Raw genomic sequence first — 18,876 nt, forward strand, 5'->3', positions numbered from 1 at the left:
CTCTTCTACATTAAGACACTAAGAAATCTTTGGGATGGATTGGAAATGTGAATCTGTGGTCACATTTTGAATATAAAGAACTCACTCAGAATATGCGACAAGCAATAGATGAAAGCTATGCAAATATTCTAAAAGATGTAAGAATTGGTGTTCTAAGCAAACATAGTAAACAAGCTTTTCAAAGTTGTCTACTAAAGAACTTGTTTACAAATGAAAACACACCAGCAGAAGTAATGTACAAGAAAATGAAAGAAAAAAAGTCTATAGTTTGCTTAATGCCTACAGTGGAAGAGTGTTATACATTTAATAGAGAGCTTATGAAATTGGAAAATCAAGAAATAGTTCACATTGAAGCTATTGATAAAATAGAGCATCAAGGAATAACACTTGTTTTTTCAGAAAAACTACAGACTAAATTCAATTCTTTGGAAAAGTCTGTATCAAAAACTGCTGACTTAGAAACATTTTTAGATGTATGTTTAAACTGTCGGGTAATTTTGAAGCGTCGTCTGAATGTAGAAGAAGGTTTAGTGAATGGAGCAATGGGGAAAGTTGTTGATTTTGTGAAATATCAAAATAGAAATGGAATTGAATTTTTGAAAGTTAAATTTGATCAGATTGCAGAGGTAAGAAAGATTGCAGTTTCTGCCGCACGTTTTTTGTTTGTAAAAGACTTGTATGTTCATAGAAAACAGTTTCCCTTCTGTTTAGCAGATGCAATAACTATTCACAAATCACTAGGTTTAAGTGTAGATAATGCTTTGGTAATTATTGGAAAAACTGTGTTTAAAGAGGAAATGGTATATGTTGCATCATCTCGACTTAGAACGTTGTCTGGTTTGTATTTAATTGATTTTGATGAGAACAAGGTTAGTGCTGATGTTAATTGTGTAAGAGAATATAATTATTTGAGAAGGTTTTATGCACCCCATTTAGGTGAATATCCTATGTATGAGAAATGTGTTGTGTGTTCAAAATGCAAATATGTTGAAGAGTTAACTAATGTTGAAAAACAGAAAGAAAATCAACAGAAAAGAAAAGATGTAAAGAAGCAGAAAATACAAACAAGTGATGATATTGTTGGAAACCAATTAGAAAATGCTTCTGGTGTCAACTGGTATGGTAATGTCATTCTAAATGTTATATTTTATCTTGAAGATGTTTGTGGTGAAATTATGGAAAGTCAGGAAAAAACTTTATGTTCTGCACTCCACACTTTATTTCAAGAATTGAGAACTGATAGAAGTAAGATTCATTCTGTTTCTGGTATTCGACCAACTGTAGGATACATGTACTGGATCTTTAACGTTCAGTGCTAATATACAGCAAGATGCACAAGAATTTCAGATGGTTATGCTTGGAGTACTAGAAGATGAAGGAATTCAGATTGAGAGTTTATTTGGACTCAATTACAAATGGGAAAATAAATGTGAAGAGTGTTTATTATCTTCAAGGTCTATAGATGACAGAGAACAATTTTTACATTTAACAATACCTGACTGCAAATCTGTACCATTTTCCAAATTAGTAAAAGAAGCTGAACATGAGATGATGTGTTCTCATTGTAAATGAAGAATGCTATCTGCATTCTGACTACAAAGATATGGAAAATATTTGATTATAATGCGGCAACGCTGTTGACCAACTGGAAGAAAAGTGGAAACCAAAATTAAAAATGTTGTTGCTAATCAAGTATCTATTTCTGGAAGAACTTTTGCAACAGTTGCTATTGTTTTCCATGCTGAAAGTACTACTACAAGTGGACATTATACAGTTTATTTAAAGTGTAATAATGGTTGAAGTCACTGTAATGATACACACTTGGAAATGAAACCGAGATTGCCTTATGAATTACCCAACTCATATTTAATTTTTCTGAAACAAAGATTTTAAGTACACTATTCGGCTTTAATGGGAAGGTGTATAGATCTTTAAGGAATTCATACTGGATGCTTTCGAAGCAAAATTTGTAATACACTATCTGGCGTATTGGGAAAATGTGCAGAGAAACTACGTAAGACCTTTAGGGAATTCATACTGGATGCTTTCAATAGCAAATATTTTGATACATTTTCTGGTGTATTGGGAAAATTGTGCAGAGAAACTATGTAAGATCTTTAAGGACTTCATACTGGATGCTTTCAAAGCAAAATTTTTGATACATTATCTGGCGTATTGGGTACATTTTCAGACAATCTACGAAGCAAAGGTAAGCTTTGAACATTTGAAGTACTATTGGATGTGTTATTTCTGTTGATTTTGTATTATATTTGAGAGAATTAGTTTTTTTTTTTAACAATGTAGTTCATTGTTTTTTTTTTGCTGCTGTTTATGATGAAACTACACTGGCATCACTGTGAATAGTGAAGTTAAGTACTAGCTGATGACAGCAAAAAAAGGGAGAAAAATTGTTACCTGAATGTTAAATTGTTTTGTATTATTTAAAACTCATTGTAATTTGTGAAATGTATTACGTTACATAGTACTTTTGCAGTTTATTTTATGCAGTTGAAAAGTTAGAAAAAATAGTATTAATGACAAATACACAATAGTAGTTCGATATTTAAAAAACCTTTGAAATTCATTGAAAAAAACATAGGTTTCAGAGACGTTATATTTAGGAATTAGCATTTAAAAAAACCTTAGAAATTCACTGAAAAAAACATAGGTTTCAGGGACGTTATAGTTAGTTTGACATTTGACTCATATAAAACCAGAGAAATTCGCCTGTTATAGTTAGTTGAGCTAACTTTAACTCGGGCGCCCGCAATGCACTGCTGATGATGTCACATATTACATCACTCATGACATGGTCAGTGACATCACTCATGACATCACTCATGACATCTCAAATGACATCACTCATGACATCACTCATGACATCATCCACATGACAATCTGATGCACATTCTGATGCTCTAATATAAACTTTGATACACCCATTGTAAAATGCTGACTACTATTTTTGAAACCATACACAGAAGAATGCCATATACTACATATACTACATAGCACTCACTATTTCCTAGGTCTACACACACATGCAGTTACTCATCAATAGAGGACTATAATATGCACTCATACATCTATACATGCAGTCACACGCTGCCACTCATCCATAGAGTAACTCACACGCCTAGTCAGTAATGAAAAGAATGAATCACATACCCATTTAATATTGTATACAGTTATACACACCAACTTTGTTATTTTTAGACATACCACATCACTTATTTATACAGATATTAATACATATTTACTGCCTTATACAATCACTGATAGAAGCAGACACTTATTTATACACCCACTCTTGAAATAACATAGTCTCACGTATACTCATTTATATACTCCAACACTCACATATAGTGGCTTAAAACATATGTAGTTAGTTACAGATATACCACTGAGACATTTATTCACTCACCAACACACCTATAGACACACTAACTCACCCATACAACCATTTCAAGATGCACTTTTTAATCCATACAACCACTGAATCACCCACTCAGATATCTATGCACAGACTCATACACCCACCCACACAGACACTCAGGGACCCATACAGATACTCAAACAAAAAATCAATAACCTATATAGACACTCATATAGGTATTCAGCAATAAAATGCAGTTGCTTACACACTAATGGAGAGACTAATACAGACTTTTACACAGTTTAGTCACTAACCCATGCATTCAGTAAGACACGTTCAATCACTCACTTATACAGTCAGTCACACACATATGAAATAATTCCATTAGGCACTTGTAAATGCATTCATTCTTCAAAACAACTTGGCATATATATATATATATATATATATATATATATCCACTCCTCCTTTCGCAACACCAGCCGGTGTTGCTGCAAGACACGGACACAAATGCGCTGGTACAGGTATTTTCGCTTAGTTTATTTCCATACAAACATCGGTTCTGACGCGTTTCGACCGGCACAGCGGTCTCGGTCGCCAGTAGGTAGTTATAGTTAGGACCCCTTTTCCATAGGAAATCCGCAACATTCTATTTTGAATAACTTTGGCGCCGGTCGATGAATCCTCGCGAATTTCTCAAAATAGGTGGGGCGCTATGCTCCGCTCCTACCCTGAAAGTCTCGGGGGGATACGTCAAGCGGGGGCTGAGATAAAAGGGGGGTCCCAAAACGCGTTTTTCCCATGCATTTTTCCATAGGACCTTTAGAACGAGCTACAGCCCGAATGGCTGAACAGAATTACTAGAAATTTGGCAGAGAGGTAGTCCCTATGTCAAGGAAGTGCCTTTTGTAGGTTTGGTGTAAATCTGTTCAGTAGATTCTGAGAAAATAGCCTTTAAATCAATATATATATCTGAGCCCGCTTACGGTACGCTTACCGTACGCTTACGGTAAGCTTACGGTACGCGTACGGTGGCGTGCGCGAGCGCGATTCTGATTGGCTGTTAGATCTTAGTAAACATTCGAATCGGCCGAAACCAGGAAGCGGCGGCCGCCATTTTGTGTGTTTCACTCAGAAAAAAAAGAGTGAAAACAAGAAAAGGGGGCAATGAGGAGAGTTACAGACCCCCTTACATTTGTGAGGGGGTCAAAGAAGGACAGAAAAGTACAAAGAAAACATTTATGGATTTTAAAAAAAATCACGGGGTACGCGTACGGTAAGCTTACGGTAAGCGTACGGTAGAAAAAAAATATAAAAAAATAAATGAAATTCAGATTTAAGTGTTTAGATATTAGGGGGCTCTAAAAAGAGCCGTTGTGTTTATGAAATGATTTTTTAGTGGTACCTACAAGTAAGTACCGATGCAGAGTCTAAGGTTCAAGAGGAATACTCTGTTCCCTTCATCATTGAAGTGCACACCATCTCCTCTATAAATGTCTTGCATGTCATAACGCAAGTTGTTGTGGTAAATGGCACCCATACCATAGTCACGGAGGAAAGCAGAAACAGATTTGTTGACGTGCTTTCTTGCTTTGTCAATCTGCGGACAGAAATGATTGGACCAGTTCCATTTTTGCCTTTGGCATATGTTGGAAAACACAAAGGCAGTTTTAGGGAAAAGTGAAAACAGTTGTGCAAAGGTGTCCTTCATAAGCATTTCCAGACCTACCCCAGTCAAAGTGCCTAGGTCATTGCCACCACAGTGCACTATTATGAGGTCAGGGTGTTGGATTTGCATGAAGGATTTCACCAATGGCATCAATTGGTGCCATTTTAACCCTCTCTGACCAATCCATTTAATGTCTACATTTGGCAAAGCAAGGTCTCTCACCATATCTGTTTTCTCTGCAAACTTTTCACTCCAGAAGACATAGCTGTGCCCTACAATCCACACTGTGAACATCTTCAAAGGAGAACTGGATGCACTCAGGAGGTGTCTTTCAGTAGAATGGCAATATGAAAAGAAAGACAGTTTGGAAATGGAGGCATACATATTTTTTACAAAACAAAAAGAACTGATTGGCTGTTTCATACCATTCTAGAATAAAAACTAGGCTGTATGTGTAAATTAATAGAAGCATGTTTTGTATTGGTACAAAAAAATGTGTTACCAAAGAACAGTACTATGGATTTGCTGTTAGGTTTGAAAAGTCAAGCACTCTTGCTCTGTGGAATTGAAACATTGTGTGGCGAACTTCTGACCTAACACCACACAGCAGTGTTCCATGAGCTGTTGCTATGGTAGCAGGCAGAAGTCAAGTTGGGGGAAGGGTACTAGGCAGAAGTCAAGTTGGGGGCAGGGTACTTTTGGAAAAGGGTTGGTTTTCAACCAATAGAAATGTGTGATTACATTTGAAAAAAAGGGGGAAGCACTGAGATTTGAAACTTACATGTATATGTGTGGAAAAATAGAGGGAAAGTTTGCCATTATCTGGTTCTGCTGAGAGGAGAGAGGTGAACAGAACAGAGATCCTGGCTCTGATAATCTGCTGTTTGAGTGCCACATTTCTTTCACAACTAACTAATTTTAAAGGTGAGGATAGAGTTTGAGAGGAGATGTATATGGTAAATTAAGAAATGAATAATAGAAATGGAAATTCTTTTTGTTGAAGTTGCGTTTATCATTTTCTGTTTTGGGAGAAATTTAAATGTGAGGAACATGTAAAATAATATGGACTATGTTTTCACGATAAATTAAGGTGTACTGGAAAAAAAAAGAATAGTTTAAGGGTTTGAGGTTGGACTCAGTAATGCAAATACATTCAGCATCACTAAGGCTGGTTGCCCTTGCTGGAATGTAGGCAGCCACCCAGGTTACACATGGTGGTGGTCTGAAAAAGCAGTTTGGACATGTGCATTTAAAAAAATCAAAAAAGTGGTTTCATAATGTGTCAGTCTGTAAAAGTGATTTTCACTTGCCAAAAAAAAAGAGCAGTAAGTGTGCATTCAAATTGGCAAAGAAATTTCGTTTTGGGACTAATGTGAAAACATGACTCTGTGTGGAAATAGGAATTACAGGCAGAGATTTATTGCGTTTTTTTCTGGTGATTTCACAGTTGCATTAGTAGGAAAAAGGGGGAGCGATTTTTTTGGGGAAGAAGCAGACTCTTAGCACACACCCATCTGCTTGCCATGTATAATCATGCACAGTATTTACAAGCGAGTGGGGTTTTCAGGTTTCAGTCTGTAATGAAAATACATTCAGCATCACTAAGGCTGGTTGCCCTTGCTGGAATGTAGGCAGCCACCCAGGTTACACATGGTGGTGGTCTGAAAAAGCAGTTTGGACATGTGCATTTAAAAAAATCAAAAAAGTGGTTTCATAATGTGTCAGTCTTTAAAAGTGATTTTCACTTGCCAAAAAAAAAGAGCAGTAAGTGTGCATTCAAATTGGCAAAGAAATTTCGTTTTGGGACTAATGTGAAAACATGACTCTGTGTGGAAATAGGAATTACAGGCAGAGATTTATTGCGTTTTTTTCTGGTGATTTCACAGTTGCATTAGTAGGAAAAAGGGGGAGCGATTTTTTGGGGGAAGAAGCAGACTCTTAGCACACACCCATCTGCTTGCCATGTATAATCATGCACAGTATTTACAAGCGAGTGGGGTTTTCAGGTTTCAGTCTGTAATGCAAATACATTCAGCATCACTAAGGCTGGTTGCCCTTGCTGGAATGTAGGCAGCCACCCAGGTTACACATGGTGGTGGTCTGAAAAAGCAGTTTGGACATGGGCTTTTTAAAAAAACTGAAAAGTGGTTTCATAATGTGTCAGTCTGTAAAAGTGATTTTCACTTGCCAAGAAAAAAGAGCAGTAAGTGTGCATTTAAATTGGCAAAGAAATTTCGTTTTGGGACTAATGTGAAAACATGACTCTGTGTGCAAAGAGGAATTACAGGCAGAGATTTATTGCGTATTGCTCTGGTAATTTTACATTTGCATTAGATGGAAAGGGGGAGCCATTTTTTGGTGCAGAAGCAGACTCTTAGCACACAGCCAGCTGCTTATCCTGTTGAATCATGCACAGTATTCACAACCGAGTTGGGTTTGAGGTTTCAGTCAGTAATGCAAATACATTCAGCATCACTAAGGCTGGTTGCCCTTGCTGGAGTGTAATGTGATAATTGATTTTTAGTGTTTTTAAAAAAAAAAGTACGCGCACCGTACGCGTACGGTAAAAAAAAAAAAAAAGTTTTAAAAAAAATATATAAAAAATAGATGAAAGATAAGGTTGGCTCTTAAAAGAACCGTTGTGTTCATGCAGGGACAGAGGAAAGAAAGCATGGGAAAATTATTCAAAGCGACAAATGTGCTGATCTATTTTGTTGTTCACTAGGGAAACACTGGTCTCCCTATGGCAAATTAGATCTTGACAAAAGGTGCATCGAATATCAACCCTTCGAAATCGAGGGTTCATTTCCAGAGGGCCAGCAAAAGGAGATTCTCCCCCCACAGATGAAGGGCTCACCTGACCTGCAGAAGAAGGAGTCAGCTCTGCAGATGATGGTCCAGGCTGAGCTGCTGTGGATGTACTTGCTTGTCTTTCTGAAGAGTTACCTCCAAAAAGATGACCATGTGTCCTTTTGTGTACATCCTTGAGGTGTCTCTTCATGGTATGATTCCCAAAGGAATACTTCCTGTCAGGATTACCTCTTGAAAGTACACGCTGACACAGCTTGCAAGTTACTAAGGGTGCATTCACCTTTTGCTGGCCTTCAGGAAAAGTAAAATAATCCCATACATAAGAGGGCTTTTGTTTCCTCGCTCTCTGCCTCAAAACAGTGCTGCTAGTGCTAGCCTCACTCTCAGAAGAGCTCTGCTGTTCTGCCATCGTATCACAAAGACAACCCAGCTCCTTCTCCTAAGGGATCACAAGCAGAAATGAGGGGAATGGGTGTGGTGTAGGAGAGTTCTAGAACTGAAAGTAGTTTCAACCAATCAAAAGTTGTGTTTCATGATCACATGACCTACCGTACGCTTACGGTGCGCTTACGGTACGCTTACGTCAAAAGTGCGCATGCGCGTAAAAAAGACACGCGCTTGCGCGCATGCGCATAACAGACACTACCCGACACTTCCGCGTAACGTGCGCGTGTAGCGTACGCGCGCACGCGTCCCACGCGGAGTACGCGCGGCTACGCAAATTGCGTAACTATACGCAAGCAGCGTTGAAAAATTACGAGCGTTGCGAAAACCGTACGCTTACCGTAAGCTTACGGTACGCGTACTAAAAAAATAATTTCAAAAAAAAAAAAAGTACTGCAAATAAATTTTACATGTTTATTTTAAAAAATATATTTAAAAAAAAACATATTAAAGAATTTTAAAAATTTAGCCATAGTCTTTATAAAAGGTAAGAAAAATAAAAAAAAAATAAGTTAAAAAAAATAGAAGAAAAAAAAAACAATTAGCATTTAAAAAACCTTGCAAATTCACTGAAAAAACCATGGGTTTCACACACGTTATAGTTAGGAATTAGCATTTAAAAAACCTTAGAAATTCAGTGAAAAAACCATAGGTTTCACACACGTTATAGTTAGGAATTAGCATTTAAAAAACCTTAGAAATTCAGTGAAAAAACCATAGGTTTCACACATGTTATAGTTAGCTGGACATTTTACTCGTAAAAAACCAATGAAATTCCCCCGTTATAGTTAGTTCAGCTAACTATAACTCGCGCGCCCGCAATGCACTGCTGATGACGTCACATATTACATCACTCATGACATGGTCAGTGACATCACTCATGACATCACTGATGACATCTCAAATGACATCACTGATGACATCACTGATGACATCATCCAGTGAATGTGTGTTTTTCTGAAAATTAAATATGTTTTATATATGTATATCTCAAGGTTGATAGAAGAATAAATGGGTATATTACTGTCTAAATGGATGATTTCTTTTTGAAAAATTGATTGTGTAACTGACTGATTAAGTGTATCATAGTGAATACATGGCTTAGTGAGTAATATTTAAATATGTAAATATCTGTTTCATTTTTTCACTTTGTGTATAAGTGGCTGCATGGGTTGGTGAGTAGCTACATGGGTGTCTATATAGGTTATTAGTTGGTTTTTTGAGTATTAGTCTGAGTGTCTGCATGGTTCGGTGGGGGGTATGACGTAGTGCATAGGTGCATGAATGAGTGACTCACTGTTTGTATGTGTTGAACAGAGCATGTGTGCAGGACTGCATGGGTGGATGCGTGTGTGTATGGGTGTGTTAGTGAGTGAATGACTGTCTCAATAGTGTCTTTATGAGTAACTACATATGTTTAAAACTAGTATATGTGACTATTGGTTTATATATGTGAGTATATGTGAGAGTGAGAGATTGAAAGAGTTCCTGTATGAATAAGTATGTATTTCTATAAGTGATTGTTTAAAAGACTAAGTATGTGTAAGTTTCCGTAGAAGTAAGTGTGGTGGTGTGTGTATAACTGTATATGCAAGTAAATGTATGTTTGATTCTTTATTAGCATGAGTGACTATGTTTGTGAGTAGCTCTATGGATGAGTGGCATTGTGCAACAGGATGTATAGGTGTATGAGTACATATGATAAGTGAGTACATGTATGAGTGACTGTATAGGACTGTTGGTGAAGGAGTGGATGTGTATGTGGATCTTAGAATTACTGAAGAGGTTGTTGTAACTGTTATTGGTATGTCCTTTGTTTTGAAAATTTTAGTCTCTATTTTTGAATGCGTGTATCAAAGGTTTTATTAGGGTGAGAGGAGGTCTGCCACTCTATCACAAGGATGATGTCATCAGTGATGTCATCAGTGATGTCATTTGAGATGTCATCAGTGCTGTCATGAGTGATGTCACTGACCATGTCATGAGTGATGTAATATGTGACGTCATCAGCAGTGCATTGCGGGCGCGCGAGTTATAGTTAGCTGAACTAACTATAACGGGGGAATTTCATTGGTTTTTTACGAGTAAAATGTCCAGCTAACTATAACATGTGTGAAACCTATGGTTTTTTCACTGAATTTCTAAGGTTTTTTAAATGCTAATTCCTAACTATAACGTGTGTGAAACCTATGGTTTTTTCACTGAATATATATATATATAAAACATATTTACATTTTATAGAAACACACATTCACTGGATGATGTCATGAGTGATGTCATGAGTGATGTCATTTGAGATGTCATCAGTGATGTCATCAGTGATGTCACTGACCATGTCATGAGTGATGTAATATGTGACATCGTCAGCAGTGCATTGCGGGCACGCGAGTTATAGTTAGCTCAACTAACTATAACAGGCGAATTTCTCTGGTTTTATACGAGTCAAATGTCCAACTAACTATAACGTCCTTGAAACCTATGGTTTTTTCAGCAAATTTCTAAGGTTTTTAAATGCTAATTCCTAACAATAACGTCTGTAAAACCTATGGCTTTTTCAGCATCGGATTTAAGCTCTGCAGTTGAAAGCAGATCTGAAGCTGAAACGCGCCAAAAAACAAAGCAACCGGCAGTTCGCAGACACTCCCTAACTGAGGAATTGTTTTTTTTATGCAGAGAACGCCTCCAATTGCTCAGGCCAAGAAAACTAAAAGCGAATCCAAATTGAGGCGAAACAGAAAACGGAGGGAGAGAAGGAAGGCAAACAGAAGAAGTAACAAGCAAAAGGCTACCAAAACGGCAGCAGAAGAAATTCTGGAAAAGTAGGGCCAACTAATATGGATGTAATCACTGAGAAAACAGTGATCAATCTAACCAACACAGTTTTGACCGCTGCAGAAAAACAATTACTTGCCTTGGGATTATCCTTCTGTCCCGAAAGTTCATTTAACTATGCCAAATTGCGGATTGACATATATAAGAGCGTCAGAAAACTCAAGCTCCAAAAATATCATGCACAGGCCAAACCATCCAAACTTGAAAATGCTGAATTAATTGTAAATAGAAACAGTCAGCCAATACAAAAAGAACATATGAAGTCCACAAATAACCAAGAATCACAAAATATGGTGGAAACCTTGTATGACCTAATACTTGAGGAAGATCATGCAAGTGAAATCAATGTTGGAAGCACATTAACAACTAAAATAAAGTTATGTCAGACACCATTTAGACCACCCTCCACATTTTATCCACTTATGATCAATCAATATGTTCCAGGAGCAAGTGATCATTGGTTTAAAACATCTGAATAGATCTACGTACAAAGCAAAAAATAATGCTATAAAAAATTAAAAAGAGCTTCAATACCATCAACTGATGACCAAATTAAAAACCAACAAGGATATAGTCGTCAGAAATGCTGATAAGGGGGCATGTTGTACTGTGGAGAAGAGAGGACTATCTAAAGGAGGCAATGAGTCAATTGAATGAAAAATCCTGCTACTGCAGCAGCAACAAAATGACCCTAAACGTGGTTCAATCAACATACAAAATGAAATTGATGGGTTGGCGTGACACTGGCCTGATAACAACGGATGAATATAAATTTTTATGTACTGCTAATCCAACAACTCCCATAATGTACTTTATTCCTAAAGTACATAAAGATGAAAGAAACCCCCCGGGGAGGCTGATTATATCGGCTAGAAACAGTATTTTCGAAAACACCTCAATATATGTAGATTTCTTTCTACAGCAGTATGTCCAGAAATTATCCTCTTACATAAAGGACACGGGGGACTTTTTAGCCAAAATGACAAACTTCCCTTGGCAAGAGGATTATCTTTTGATTACGCTCTACGTAGCCTCACTATCTACCCCTATCAAACACAAGGATGAACTAAGATCTTTGCAATATTATTTGTCCAGGAGAGGTTTACAATATGCTGAGCACACCAAAATGATAGTTAACATGGTTGAAATGTGCTTAATAAACAACATATTTATGTTCCAAAATGCTCTGTTCCAACAACTCCGAGGAGTAGCCATGGGAGCCAGCTTTTCTCCCAGCTATGCTTGTTTACACATGGGCTGGAGGGAGGATCTGGTTCTCATGGAAAATCATTTGGAAACCATAACCAACCATGTCAAATGCGGGTGGAGATTTATTGACGATTTATTTTTGGTATGGCAAGGTACGGAGAATGAAGCAGTTATGTTCGTAGATACAATTAACACCAATGTAAGCTTCACTGCCAACATCAGCAAAACCAACATAGTATTTTTGGATGTAGAGCTTTATGTTAATCAGGACAAACTAGATACCAAATTACATAGAAAGCCTACAGCGGGAAATGCTGTTTTACATGCCAGTAGCTCACATCCAAAGCATTTAGTGCAAAGAATACCGTATGGTGAGTTACTGCGTTTAAAGCATATATGCAGTAACAGCAAAAACTTAGAGTTGGCACAACTGGAATGTCTAGCCAGATTTAAACAAAGAGGATATAGCAACAAATGTCTAGCTAAGGCACTGACTAAAAGTAATCTCAAACAAAGGGAAACTTTATTGAAACAAAAGTCGCAAAAGTGTGATCCTGACGAAATTCTAAGTAGTTTCAGGTTTATCCTGGAATTTAATCAACAGGAGTCAGCAGTAAGAAACATTATCAACAACAATTGGTATCTGATCAGACAGGACCCAGTAATTGGCAACATAGTCCCCAAACGTCCCTCCATAATGTATAGGAGGAACATTTCAATGAAAGACACTCTGGTGGATAATGACCCTTGTGGTCCTCTAGTCAAGTGATCTTGGCTTACCCAAAGATTGGGGTTCCATAAATGTAAAATCTGCAAAGCTTGCCAGTATGGGGTTTCAACTACTAGCTATTCGACCCCCTTTGGAGGACCGGACAGACAAATCAAAAAGTCCTTAAACTGTAAAACGGATCATGTGGTGTATGTGCTGGAGTGCCCTTGCAAACTGAGATACACTGGGAGTACAATCCTACAGGGACATAAGTGGGTACTCCAGCACATACATGCCATCAAAAACAATGATCAGGCTTACGCGGTGGCTCGCCACTTTCATGAACGGCATGAGAGCAATCCAAAGGATCTCAAATATTTCCTTTTAGATTCTGTTCTAAAAAACAAAAGGGGAGGGGACAGTGAAAAGACCCTCCGCACATTAGAAATCAACTACATCCTAAACTTAGATTTCGAAGCACCCAAATGGATTAAATAGCTCGGAAGAATTACATGCTAGTTTACAAAGATAATGGCCCTCAGATTTACTATTGAAACCCTACCTGCAAACCCCATCAGCTATACACGATCATATAAAATGAACAAAATCTAGACAATTTACAAAACATAGCTAGAAAATCCGCATTTAGCTAGTCTATTATAAATGCTAAAAATCTCCCTTTTGCTTTAATTCACCATTTTTTCACTCAATTAGGCACATTGCACTTTTTTTAGTAGGCACATTATTTTGCACTTTTTTCAATTAACAATCAATCATTTTTTCATCTGTGACCACAAAGGACAGGACACAGCAGTTTTACAGTTTATTTTCTTTTATGTAGTGGAAAAGTTAGAAAAAACAGTACTAATGACAAATAGCAGAATAGTATTATAATATTTAAAAAACCTTTGAAATTCACTGAAAAAAACATAGGTTAGCAGATGTTATTGTTAGAAATTAGAATTTAAAAAACCTTAGAAATTCACTGAAAACACCATAGGTTTCAGAGACGTTATAGTTAGATGGACATTTCACTGGTACAAAACCAGAGGAATTCCACCATTATAGTTAGTTCAGCTATCTATAACTCACGCCCTCGCAATGCACTGCTCATGACGTCACATATGCCATAATTTATGGCATGGTCAGTGACATTACTGATGACATCATAGATGACATCTCAAATAAATTATTATCCAGTCAGTGCTTTTTTCTTTGAAAAAGTAAAACTACATTTATCACACACATACTGCTAAATACTACACATTAAATTACAAATATATACATCAAGTTATGTAAATACCTTTAGCGACACACTTATATCAAATTTCAACCCTAATGGATCCTGAGACCCATACTAAAAAAAAACGCGCCTATCCGATATGCAGCACTGTAATACAAAGGGGCATTCTGTGATGTAAGGCAGGCCTAATGACTTTATCAAGAGCTAACCCCATGAATATATAAGGTAGGCCTATTGGATGTGTTAAGCTGTCACAACAAATCCATGTTATGATCCATCATTCAAGCCAATGAAATCAGCAATCATATAAAATACATTGAAAATTAATGTAAACATTTCAATCTTTGTCAAACAAATCGTCAACAAAGCCTTTACAGTCAAAATAACCACAGCATGTTAGAATCTTTCTTACATGATAAGACAACATAATGTAGCCATAAGGACCAACCATTAGGGTCCTCGCACTTCGGAGTCCAAGAACAAAAGTTTCAGCTCTGTGAGTACTTGGAATATAATGCAGAAACTCTCCTGGGATCGTTATTTCAAGGACCCAGGAGGCTTAGTGTAAGTTTGTAGTAAAATTTTCTGGGGAACTGCTGCATTTCCTATAGCCCCAGAAACTCTTAGAACAATGGTTGGTGTTGCCCCTGCCCGTCCTTAGGCACCACAAGAAGTTAGATAAATAAAACACCGCCCATGCAGGTCATTATGGGGAGCTCCAGCTGGAGTGCAATCCATGACCTGCTGGAGGAGCCCAAAGGTCCCCAGCAGGGTCCCGTGTGGCAGAATTGGCATCGTCTGTGCTCCTTCCAGAGCTGGCAACACCAGGTGGGAGTAGAATTCATTCTGATGGGTGCCCTGGTGCCACCCAAGGTACCAACAATTTCAGGGGCCACTAGGGGGTTCCGGGAGGAGATCTAAGGCCTCCACAGCAACAGTCGGCTCTTGCGTGCTGAAGCAATCATCTTCTGAGCTCCTGTTCTCACTGCAGCAGTGGGAGTGAGCTGTATTTATTTTTATGGGTACCCCCATCCAAACTGTGGCACCCGCAGCTTCAGATGTCAGTGGGGGCCCGTGGAGATGAGTCCTAAGTCCCCCCCGGCCCCAGCCAGCTCTTACATGGCAGAGTTTGCATCATCTGTGGTTTCGCTTGTGATAGCAGCAGCAGGAGGAAGCAGCATTCATTTTGGTGGATGCCCAGTCCTACCTGGGGCACTTACAGCTACCCTGCCCTCAATATGTTTTTTTTTTTCAAGTTACAGGGACAGAGTCCTAAAATGGCCATTGAACATCTCCGTTTATGTTGATAGCAGCCTACCAGATCTTATCATTTGATCTGGCTTTCCCATGGAAGCCCCAGAGTACTAGATATCTGTACATTTTGAAGATTAATGTCTCCAAAAAACACTGAACCAATGCACACCAAATCACATGAATTTGAAATACACATTCCTGCTCAACATGCATTGATGGACTAAATTAAGCCAAAGTAGTCACTGACCCAAAGACATCTTTCACAAATGTATTTATAGGTCACTGACATTTACTTACATTCATATGTTTTGTACATATATTACACAACATTTTCTCAAATTTTTCTGAAAAGCACCACAAATTGTGCTTGTTATATCTCATCATGGATACAACATTTAAATATCAACAGTGACTAAATGAATTCAAAATATGTCACAAACCACCCCATGAGTTGTTCACTATCTCACGTTCATACCTGACCGTCACACTCATGCACACTTCATACACACAATTCCGATAACCTTAGAGTAGCCTTCAAAAATCCAACAAAGAGCTCTCATTCTTTTAGTCTTCCGTTGTTGTGTCTTGGCCTGGGACCTCCAAACAAACTTGATCAACACACATTTCGGTGGATATTGAATTCTCTTGAGCACCTTCTTCAGGACTTTTGTCCGATAATATTTTTTACCCAGCATAACAGTGGGGTATATTATATTGTTTATTGATACTATACCAATACTATATGATAGACTTTGCTGAAGTACAATCTTCTCTTGCACCACCAGATCACTCCTTACCTATGGGGAATGTGACATTCAATCATATCACAATCAGAGTAGCCCAAAATATGGGTTTACAGTTCCACTATATTTCAAGTCCCATTGTACACTGCAACTAGCTGATGAGCACCCTAATCTGTTTCCTTCTAATGAGAAATACTCTAGAGTACTTGATTTTCACTGTGTCAAACTCACTACAGATGTCCTGGGTATCGCAGACCATTCGTGAGGAAGTTTTGGGAAGTGATACAGGTAAACCGGCTGAATGAAATTACACCAAATTTAGCAAAAAGATGCAACTTTACTCGGAAAGCACACTCTTCATTATATGTTGAAAGTCTATTCAGTCATTTTTTTAAAAGTTTTCTTTGAAAGGTGATCATGTCAAGTTTAAAAAGATAGTGGTATCTGGACTTTTGGTTGGCTCTGATTGTCCACTGAAAGGAGACTAGTCAATCCAGATTGGCTGGAACAACCTGAACGATATGTTGTGGCAGCCATTATAGAAAAGAGGGACATGGCCCTTCGTCCTGAAAATTAAAGAAAAAAATATAATTGGAGAGGTGAGCACACCCTGACCCCAGAGGATCATGTGGGGGGTCTAAAGCTACTCCCTTTGTTTGGCTGGTCACAAAATGGACACCATTTTGTGGCAGCCGTTGAAGGACTCAGGGGCATGGTCTCTATTGAAATACATTATAGTGAATGCCAGGTTTTGAGGGCCACAAAAAAGAAGAGCATATAAAGAGGAATAACAGATTTTAGTCACAGTATTAATCATTTTTTGGTGGCACCATCCTAATTTTAGGAATTGAAGTGTGTTCTAAGGTAATTTTATCCTGTGAAAAATGCTGATTTGATGAACCACATTTGAACAAAAGCTGTTTTCTCTCATGAATTCCTCATAGAGGTTATGGAAGGTGATCCAGCAGCTAAAATGAGAACACATTTTGTATAAATTCATACTATCTTCATCAGCTATGCAAGAATAAAGTTAAGTAAAACACTGCACTTCCCAGAGTGTTCCATTGAACAACTAAAGCACTTACTTTCTATATCTATGGCAAATCTGTGGCACACCTGAAGCCAAATTGTTTGATTCAAAGCCTTAAATCATGTAGCACTCCCTTTAGGAATTAAAAACATGAGGGAGTTTATTCTGTTAAAGAAATATGGTTAGTGCTCAAGTAAGCTAAAATGAGGACACATACGTTTTTAAATATTGTCTGCATCCATTTCAGAAAACCTTTCTACTTACAGAGTGAAGCATATTCTCCCAACACCAGCAGCAGATTGTCAGTTAACTCCCTAGTAATCAACTTCAGTTCCACCTATTGAGCAACTTGAGCGCTAATTTTCCGTATTTAAGAAAAAAGTGTGGTGCACTTGAAATATTCTTGATGCCATCTTGATGGAATCTAGGTTGTGAAATGTAAAGCATTTTCTTTAGAAATATACAAAACTAGGGGGTCTCTTTGTTATGTAAATTATGGTTACTGCTCCTTAAAGATAAAATTAGGACCCATTTTCCATGAGGTCTCATATATCTTCCTCATCTATTTCAATAAAAAATTCTGATATGCAGACTGAAACATGCACTTTCACCATTAACAGCCTGTTAGTTATCTTCCTAATGATGAACTGCAGATTTACCAAGGAGTTCTAATAAACAACTAGAGACGATATTTTGTATTCAAAACAAATGTATGGCACTCATTAAAACATTTTGTTGGAATAGGAGCTGATGACCTTAAAGACTTTCCTGAAGTTGAGGCTGACGTGACCATTGGAATGTTAATGCAGGCATGAAACCAGAGGGTTAAAATGAAAGGGGAGGTGTGAGTTTATATTAATTTGAGGTATAATATATTTCTAAAGGGGCTAAATGTTCCACTGCTAATCACCTCACATATTACATCACTCATGACATCTTCTATGACATCATTGATAATATCAATGAAACATTTGCTGTAAAATCATTTATGGGAACACTGTGCATGGCTTGGGCACAAGTCATAGTTACTTGATAACTATAACTATAACTATAACTGCAGAATGTCTATGGTTTCGTGTGTGTAAAATCTGAACCTAACTATAATGTCCCTGTAACCTTAGTTTTTTTAGTGAATATTACCTACTGGTAGTCGCCAGTAGGTAGGTATAGTTAGGACTATGTTGCCATAGGAAAAACATTTTTTGTCTTGCCAATATCTTTGGCACCAGTTGACAAATACTAACAGTTTACAGGAGATTTTTGTTGTCCATGGAAAGTTTTGGGGCAATCCATCAAGTGGAGGCAGAGAAAAAGGGGCAGTCATAAATTTGTGTTTCCCATGTTAATATCCATAGGAATTTTTAACATGACTACAGCCCGAACCTCTGAGTGGACTTACACCCAATTTGGAAGAAGGCTAGCTCTTAGTCCAGAAAGAGTGTTTTTGGTATTTGATGTAAATACATGCAGTAGTTTTGGATTTATTAAAATAAATCAAAATGTGGATGTCTAGGGATGTGGCTCCTTTGCAATGTGTACTCGGAGCTTTGCAAACC

The sequence above is a fragment of the Triturus cristatus genome, chromosome 5_2 (genome assembly GCF_964204655.1).
Source record: "Triturus cristatus chromosome 5_2, aTriCri1.1, whole genome shotgun sequence".
Lineage (NCBI taxonomy): Eukaryota > Metazoa > Chordata > Amphibia > Caudata > Salamandridae > Triturus > Triturus cristatus.